The sequence below is a fragment of the Ursus americanus genome, chromosome 27, assembly GCF_024610735.1.
Source record: "Ursus americanus isolate L20-20 chromosome 27, mUrsAme1.1.p, whole genome shotgun sequence".
NCBI classification, from domain to species: domain Eukaryota; kingdom Metazoa; phylum Chordata; class Mammalia; order Carnivora; family Ursidae; genus Ursus; species Ursus americanus.
Window position 1 is genome coordinate 15,055,487 of NC_142153.1, and position 9,430 is coordinate 15,064,916.

The 9,430-nt window shown below is 48.9% G+C and overlaps 1 long non-coding RNA gene across 2 annotated transcripts; it reads left to right on the forward strand.

Moving 5' to 3' along the window:
- The first annotated feature begins 335 nt into the window (after nucleotides 1-335).
- LOC123780425 (uncharacterized) lies at nucleotides 336-3,081 on the forward strand. Of its 2 annotated transcripts, none has more exons than XR_015721948.1 (4): nucleotides 336-389; nucleotides 1,112-1,246; nucleotides 1,845-2,026; nucleotides 2,699-3,081. It is a non-coding gene; the product is annotated as an uncharacterized LOC123780425 (long non-coding RNA). The 2 variants fall into 2 exon arrangements; XR_006776404.2 differs by having other exon boundaries at nucleotides 362-443.
- The last annotated feature ends 6,349 nt before the right edge of the window (nucleotides 3,082-9,430 follow it).

Below are 9,430 nucleotides of genomic sequence, written 5' to 3' on the forward strand. Positions count from 1 at the left end.
AAAAGGGAGGGCATGCTACCATATTACCGTCATCTCCATTATTATCACATCAGCGGGACCGGGGTGACATATCAGCTAACAGTAAGCAGGAAGAGTCAGAGCCCCACAGAGACCCTAACGTTGTGGTTATAACCTGAGGGAGCAGGTGGAACTCGAAGGTGAAGATAGAATACTTGGCCCCAGGCTTAGATTCTATAGTGACACTTAAAAAAAAAAAAAGAAAAGAAAAGAATGTCTCCACTTGTTTGAAGGGGCAACAAATAAGCCCCCCCCCCCATCAGGCCTGTGCAACCCCAGATGGGGCTTCTCAACGGACTATTTATAGCCTCAGGCGGTTGCAGCAACGTTGCACAATTGCTGTGCAGGACGCCCGTCTGAGCCACCGCTGGGTGAGTGACCGACTTTTGGCTGCTTCCTGTTGGCTTAGGAAAGAGCAGAAGAAGGTGGGTTTGTTTGTTCGTTGAGCAAACGTGCTGTTGCCGTGCCTCTGACTGTCTCCCTTTAAACATTAACCACCTCTTAAAACATTTGTGTTTCATGCCCAAGGCCAAGAGGGTCCCCCAAAAAAAGGAGAGGAGGAGAGGGTAGGGGAAGAGATGGGAGGGAGGGGAAGGTTCCCTACATCAAGAATTTGTTCATTCCACAAACATTGGAGAAGTGTCCACGGTGACCATGCACCACCCAAGGCCCAGGGTTTGAGAGCTGAGTGGACTCAGCTACTCAGCGACTCAGAGGCTAGCAGAGGAGACAGAGAAGAAAACACAAAGGAAGAGAAGGGATAAACCCTGTGCTGTCACTGGGCCTCTCTACCCTGCAACTCCATATACCAAAGAAAGTTGCAGGGGAAAGAGGGAGGAGGCCATGAGAGACCAGCCAGTTTCCAGGCTCTTTGTCCCCAGGGCAGTGGTTCTCAAACTTTAGTGCACAGAAAGTGCCCTGGGAGAGTTGTTTGAAAGGCAGCTTCTGGTTCAGCAGATCGGCTTCAGTGGGTCTGGGGGGCGGGGGGGGGGGGGGGGGGGGGGGGAGGGGCCAGGGCTCTGCTTGAGCGCAGCTCCCTGAGGGAATTCGGATTTAGGTGGTCCGTGACCACTAGGGGACGCTGCCCTTCCAGAGCAAAAGCCTGGGTCTGGAGCTGCCCACCAGGAAGCTAGTCCACCAGAGGCTGATGGAAGAAACTGGAAGAAGGAAGAAAGAGGGACCATTCGAGACCATTAACAGCAGACAATGGGGAGAAAGAGGAAATCTGGTATGTGGGGGAGAGAAAAGGAGTGCCTCTGTAAGGAGAAGCGAGGGGATATGAGCGGGGTCTGGGGCCGCACAGGTGACTGGGGACCATGATTGTTGGTCTTTGTCCCGGGAACTCGATGACTTATCTAAGCAAGCCCAGAGTGTTGAGCAGAGCCTTGGGCGTGAAGAGCGCCTGTGGACCCAGCCTTTATTTTGTCTTTCTTCTGGATGCCCGTTTATGTGCACCGGGTGGGACTGGGAATTGCCATGGGCCAGGGAACGGGACACTGCTCTAGGGAAGATGCACTCACTTGACCCTGTCTGCTGTGACTTCCCTGGCTCTGGGCAGCTCGTGCAGCTGCACCCACCCTCACAGGCCGCCATCTAGTCTACCCCAGAGCAGAGTCCAGCTGGCGATCTGGGAAGGCTGCAATGAACCAGCCGCCATGAGGATTGCACTCTGATGGCCACCGGCCATTTTCCCCAGTGGTCTACAGATCTCACTCCTCATCCCCATGGTGTCGAGATTGTTCTCTTACTTGAACCAGTTCTAAGCTGACATCAGAGCCCTTGGGGTGTGGTTGATCTGACCCTAGCGCCATTTGCTTCTTCCGCAGCATCAGGTAGGAAGCTCCTGTTTATCCTGGCACCGTGCCGGAAGCCAGCTTTCCCTCACCCATCTCCCAAGGGACGTCTCCTTCCTCATCCTTCAAGCTCCTGCTCTGGTGCCATCTTCCTGCGACCTTCCTTAACTGTCCCCTTTCCCATGGGAAGACCTAATCACAGGGACTCTGTTCAGGTGTGTCATACCCATTTGACTACAAGTTCTGGGGATCGAGTCTCAAAGGTGACACTAGAGCAAATGGTCAGGAATTCAGGCTGACCTGAACCAGACACTCAGCACTGCCACCTACCTGGGTGACCTTGGGCAAGTTACTCCATTGTCCTAAGTCTTGGTTTCCTTACCTATAAAATGGGCAGGGAGCGCCCGGCTGGCTTAGTCAGTAGAGCTTGTGACTCTGATCTCAGGGTTATGAGTTCAAGCCCCATGTTGGGTGTGGAGCCTACGTTAAAAAAAATAATAATAAAGTAAAATAAAATGGGCAAACAATCGTACTTACTCTTGAGGTTAAATAAGCTAATACTTGGCCCAGCGCCTGGACCACCCGCAATAAATGTCACTCTTTCATTGTTCCTATTTATATCCTTACTTTTAATGTAATCCCCACGGACTTAGTACCGAGTGGGTGTTTAATGATGTTTATTGAATTAACAGTTAAGATATGTATCCTTATCACTGGATCTGTTGATGAGTACGTTTTAAGGAGTGGGCAACTCAGTATTTTTCCATAATTCTTCAATATTTGGTGGTGTTTCCTCCTGCACAAGGATTGGTTTCAAGTGGAATTATCTCAGTAAGTTCAGACGGGCTCTCCCACCCACTCTTCTTCTTTTGTGTCTGTTGCTTCAGCCCGTTCCTCGTACTTCTGTTCCCGTCCTCGCATTTGCTGTCCTGCTTCTAAAGGAAGAAATCAGAAAATGATGCCTATCTAAAAGTGCCTTCGACCGCGCCTAGCTCTCCAGAGGAAAGCAGCTTCAGACTTCCATTCAATCTGTTAGAGATGTTCGAATTCCACTTCTCCCACTGTTGATTTCCACCTTGTGCGATGAGACAGGAAGAGCTAAATGAACGCTGAAGTCCTTTTTAATTGCAGTCACCTGTGGTCTCCTTTTGTGCACAGCTGGATTTTTAGGCTTAAAAAAGGGAAAGCAATTTTTGTAAACAAGCATCATGTAATGACTGGTTCTGACTCCCTCGTATGGATCATCTCAGAAAGAAAGCAAAAATCTTTACTGCTTGCCCTGTTTTCTACTTGTCTTTGCTACTGGCCTGGAATTACCAGGGGCTGTTTGCATGGCTGAGCGAAATGTCTGGACACTTGGTGGAGGTCCCTGGGAGTTCAGGAATTCTTAGGAGAGCTAGCAAGGGTGGACTGAGCTCAGAATGAACCAAGCTATTCCTAGAGATCTTAATCAAATAATCAAAGGTTAAGATGAAGAGGAAACATCATAAAAGTTAGGTGAAAAGCTGGTAACAAAGAATTTGCTAGCTTTCTTTCCTCTCTGGGAGAAGCTGAGTCCCATCTAGCCTGTGGGGGCTGAAGGTGGGCAATGTGTTCAGCCTGCCACCCACTCCACCCCACCCTTCCAAGTGGTCCCTGAGCCCAGGAGAGGCCCTGAGGGTGTGGGAGGAACCCCATCCCCTCCTCTGGCAGAGGGGCCTGGGTACAGTCCTTTGTCTTGTCTCTTCCTCCCTCTTCCCATCCAGGGTGGCCCACTTGGAATGCATTCTTCCTCTGGGCCATGTTTCTCATCCTCTCTTAATCCATTCTGCTTTTGAAAAGCATTTTTAAAAATCTCATATATACCTCTCCCCACCCCCACTCCCGAGGTTTTATCATAGGCACCACTGGGCCCAAGCCTGTCCTACACCCACCCACTTGGTGTGGTCAGTGCCAGCGTTGGTTCCTCCTTCCCACCACGCTCCATCGGTTGCTGGCAGACTTTCAAATCCAGACATCGTGCAGTCACATACAGTGTCTAAATGAATCATCCATTCATGAGTGTTTCTTAAGTATCGTCTACGTGCCATTAAGCACTGTGCCAGCCCAGGGGCTCCCATGATGCATGAAACGAAAGCCCTTCCAGGATTCAGGAAGCACCAGAAAGCTACATGGACAATTTCAAACTGTGCTATCTAAAACTACGTACAGAGTCCTGTGGGACCCGGAGAAAGAAGCCACTAGCTCTGCCTCGGGGTGGTAGGGCGGATTTTGCAGGCGAAGGAAGGAAAGACGGCCAGGAACAGAGCGCAGACTGAGTGTGTCGAGGGGCAGGATTTGGAGGAAGCATGGCTTATTAGGGAAATGGCAGGTGGTTGGCGGGGGTGGGGAACGGGAACACAATGCTGGAAAGTGATCGGCCGTGATGTCGGGAAGCGCGGTTGCTGTCAGATGGGAAGGCAAGTTGAGGCATTTGGTCTTGATCCTGTTGGCAATGGAATAATAATCAGATAACTCGGCAAGGCACTGAAAAATAATATGAATTTTGGTCTTCCAATATAAAACTACCGGTTTAGACAGCATCTTAGGGGTAGTCAAGAAATTAGAGGCCAAACTTGAGAAGGAATCAGTGGGAGAAACGCCTCCAAAGCAGCTGGGGGGGGGGGGGGGGGACTCTTGACCAGCGAAGTTGCAGTGGAAAGTAGGGATCTAATCATCCTAAAGCTTTAGCTTACTGATTTAAACTGCCCCTGCACCAAACTTGGTTTTGCTGTGCTTCTAGACAGAATCAGCTCAGCTTCCTGCGTGACACCGCGATATTACAGCGAGAGATGGTAAGTAAGAGGATTTCTGTGAAAGTGCTTGCAACATACAGGATGTTCTACGGAAACACTGGTAATGAGGATTGCAGTTTTCCATATAACTACTCAGATAACCTCCTCGGAGAAGGCTGTTTCCTTCAATATGAGGGGCAAAGTGAAACAGAGCACAGTGAGAGAGGATGGGCCCAGCCGATCAGATCATCCAAATCAAATCTGTGACCATTAATATTGTGCTTGTTATTTAGAATAATAACCTGAAGGCAGCAAAAAATAAAGCATGTTTTTGTGGGTCTCCAGCTTTTGGACATGTTCCCTGGGGTTAATTAAACTGGCTTCTTTAAAAGCAGGACTTCTCAGAGCCTTGAATATGCAAATGAGCATTGTGAATTCAAAACAGGTTTTATATCCAGTGTCCCTCAAGTTGATTTGACTACCAAACCCTCTCCTACTACTTCCTGGTCCATACTGTCTGGAGGCCTTTGCAGACCCTCAAGAAGTATTAGAGTCCACTCTCAGTCAGTCTACATTTCTAGAGGAAAACACCAATTTCTAGGGGAAGTTGGAGTAGCCTGTGAGGCCACAGCAGGGGCTCCAAGCCCCTCGAAGCCATCAGCTCTGCTCTCTGCTGCTGGGACTTTGGGTCTGACCCCAGGAGCTTCCCCTCCTGTTCTTCCCTAAGACCAGCCCTACTTCCCACCTGCCTTGCCACCCCCACACACGTTGCCTGCTAGCCTCATCCCTAACTCGTGATTGTTCCCAATCCTTCATATTTTCAACCCTGGCCCAGAGCTTATGCCAAGAACTCAGCAAGAAGGGCCCCAGGCTACAGCATGAATCATCTCCCATTGCTGGTACACTGGCCTGTGAAATATTATTTTCTTTCCTCACATTTAAACAAAAATTGGGGGCGGGGATAGAAGGATTCTTTTAGGACATCTTTTGTTCTGGATTCTACTTCGCATAGGTACCAATTACTCATGTTAGTTTCATGTGCTCGCTGAGGTTTGTTCTGCTTTTCCATCTTTGTGTGTTACCTTATTTGTTTTTATTTCTGATACTTTTTATTTACATGGAGACAAGAAGAGACCTTAATTTGTTTTTGCTTTTGTGTTTAGTCTTAATAACATATGATTTTCAAAAATACGATTTTTTTTTCAGAATGACATGCACAAAATATTCTTCACAGGTGGTTATGATGAGGACAGCTGCATTGAACAGGAGACTTTTCCCTTTTTTATGGGAAAGAACTATATTTTCCTGATCTGGCCCTTTGGGTTTTGGTCTCTGGGCCTCTGCCCCTGGAGGGATACTCCTGAGCTTTCTATCTTTGTAAGGCAAAGAGCTGATTTCCAAAACTACCTGATCGGTTCTGAAAATTAAATCTCAAACCTTCCATTTGAATAAGAAACTGTCTTCCAGCTTCCAGCTTTACCTCAATCAGCATTAGTTTTATTCAAGTGAAAAATGTCCTCCTGGTTCCCTCTCCTTCCACTAAAATTCTTGGTTACTCTTACAATCCTCACGTTATTGAAAATAATACAATTTCTTCCATTCCCGTGTGCTCTAGGCTTATATTTCCATCTGTTTATGGGAAAAAAAAAGTCTCTCTCTCTCGGGCCTAGGAGTTTGTCAAATTTAGCCTGTCCAGAGATAAATCACATCACCCTCCTCCGAGCCGTCCCTCCCCTGTTGCCCGTGGTCGAGATGCACAACGGTCTCTGCCCAGGTCCCCCCAGTCCTCACGGGGTCTCCCTTCTTCCCCCTTCCATCAGTCTCAGCTGATCTAACTTAAATGTTCTCAAATCTGAATCAGTAATTCCTCTTGCCTGAATCTTTCTCTTCCTTCTGCCATCGCCAGCTCTTGTCTCCTCGTTTCTGGACAGCTGAATCATCTCTTAGGTGGTCTCCTTATGAGAACGTCCCCTCTTCGAAATCCACGCTCTGCGCAGCAGCAAGAAAGGCCATCAGCAACGAGCACTCCCCCACCGCACCGAGAACTCGCTGCCGGGGGCTGGCCCCGGGTCCTCGGCAGTGGATCAAGGTGCGGCCACAGCCGTTCGTGCCTCCAAGAGGAGGAGTGGAGGTCATTGTGGATCTGAACAAAGTGACTCAAACTGCTCCTTCACCTACTATCCCAAAACGTTCCTGCCTTCTGACAAAGGGCCCATGGCCATGTTCCTTCAGCTCCATTCCCTTGGCTCTGGAAATTGCTGCAGGCTCTCATTCTCACCTGGTTTCCCCACTCTATATACTTTGCTTCATTCCAAGATCTTCCCGTTCCGCCTATCCTCCGAGTAGTGGCCCAGTGGGACTTTCTGGAGGTTTCTTCTTGGCTCACTCTCCGTGTCATGGTCTACTGGCCATAGGCAAGCCCCATACAGCCCAGCTGACTGGGCCACCGCAGACCAGCCCAGGTCCAGCACCGTGACCTTCCACTGGTCGAGCAAGGGTTTGGGATGGGACTCCCAGTGACGACACTGAAGACTTTGAGGTGTGAGAGAGAAAGCTCATTGGCAACCTCTTAGAGTCCGCAACAAATGTTTCTGTGTGTTCATTCATGGACTCATTTAACAAACGTTTAGATAGAGAGACTGCTGAGTACGAGATACATCACAGAGTATTGGCAGTATAGCACAGAGGGCGTCAGACTGGATCCCGCCCATGGAATCCCGATTCTAGGGTTGGCGGAACAGAGACAAATTTAGCGTCAATAATTGTCGATGGTTTTAAAAGCATGAAGACAATGAAGATGTGCAATCTGTAAGTGATCTTAGTGGGAAGGGCTATTCTAGACAAGATATGCCAAGAAGTCACCTCTGAGAAATGATGTTTAAGCAAATATCTGAATAATGAGAAGCCAACAAACCAATTTTGGTCGGTCAATCATACTAGGTCAAGGGGTCAGCAAAAGTGAAAAGCCCTAAAGTAGGAATGAACTTGGGTGAGTCTGAAAAACAAAAGGAGAACAGTGTGGCTGGGCTAGGTGAGCAAACAAGTGAGCGAGAGGAGATGAGATCAAACAGGAAGACACAGACCAGATCACGTAAGGCTTCAGTAAGTTTGCGTAAGATGTTAGCATTTCCCCCCCAAGAGCAAAGGAAAGCCATGCTCTGCTCACCCAGAAACAGCAGTGCTGGAGGCCATGGTGACTGAGCAGCTAGGCTCCCACTCATCGTACGGGGAGTGGAGACAGGTCCGAGGAAGTGACTCACTGCTGAGTTTCTTGTATGTCCCCAGCCTGGCGATAATATCTGGGTAGGACCCCTGACTCCAAGGGCTAGTAAGGAGTTCAAAGAAGAAGGGGGCCACATGGATGCAAGAAGAGTAAGTACAGACCCACTGTTCTTTCTTAAGTGCTACTAGAGGCAGGGGTTTGGGAAGGTGGAGAGAGAGTCCCAGCATTCATGGAGGCTGGAGATGTGAGCTCTAAGGCAGTGTCATTACAGCCTCAAGACAGGTGCAGGTTACGGGTTGCAAGAATGGGGCCACGTGAGAGGAGCAAAACCACTCGCGCTTAAGCCTAGCCAGCCTTGGACATACCATACCATTCATTCTCAGCTCCTCTCCCCTGCACGGTGGCTGTCCTGCCCGGAACAGCACGCACAATTCTGTAAAAATACATGCAGGAATGGCACCCTGCTCTTCATGGGGGGGGGAGCAGAAGTGCCCACTGTATGGTAGTATAAATCCCAACTCCAGGCAAAATGGCCCCCTTGACCTTTTTAATGGTCTAATAAGCAGATCTCCCTTCAGAAGGGCTTCTTCATTCATGGCTGTTCTTTTTATTGCGTGATAGTTTTACCTTTGCTAATATGCAATGGCACAAAAAAAGAAAGAAAGAAAGAAAGCAACCTTATGAAATAGAAGGTACTTTGAAAGTGCTAAGACTGCTCAGTTATCTGACAAGCCTTGGGCAACAGTGAGGCTTTAGAATAAAATTAGGAACTGTATGAAGGATGAATGGGTCCAGTCTGTCTCCTGCAGAGCTCTGCAGCGTGGATGGGGCAGAGTCGTCACTCGGTTCCTCAGCTTTAATAGAGGGCCTTTCATTCAAAGCTCCCAGGACACTTTGCAGCTGCTAAAATGATCCTAAGCAAATATTTTGGAGCTACACAGTACAGGTGGGACTATGGAGGCACCGAGAAGAAAAAGAACTGACCAAAGACCCCAAGAGACAACTGTGGAGGTAGGACCAGAATCCAGGACCAGAGCCAATTCGGAGCGCCTGTCTGCAGGGTCAGGTCTGGGAAAGAGCACTGGGACTTCATGACTGAGATGAGTCATAATCAGACAAATGAGGGGGGGTCCGCAGTCGCCACCAGTTGTGAGCCAGCTGCTGCCTAGTCCAGTGCCGCCCTGGCACGTGTGCATGGAGACTTGGTGACCTGCAGCTCAAAGTGGTTAGGACTTTAAAAATTCAAGCTCTCGAATGACATTGACGGTGTCTGTCAGAGAGAGCACTTGCAGCGAAGTGTGTTCTGTGTTCCTGACAAATTCACTTTATGGCTTCAATTAAACCCATTTCCTGTGTCCTGGGGCTCAAAAGGCCAATAGACAAAACGACCACATGGCCATATTGCCAAGATAAGGGAGAACACAGTACAGGTCACCTGTGCACACTGCAGGCTGGAGTCTGAGTCGGGAGGCCACAGTGAAGACTGAATAGTGCTATGGTCTGAATGTTTGTGTCCGCCCCCCACCCCCGCAAAATTCTTACATTGAAATCCTAACCCCCGAAGCCAATGGTATTAGGAGGTGGGGCCTTGGGGTGATTAGGGCATGAGGGTGGAGCTCTCATGAATGGGATTAGTGTTCTTA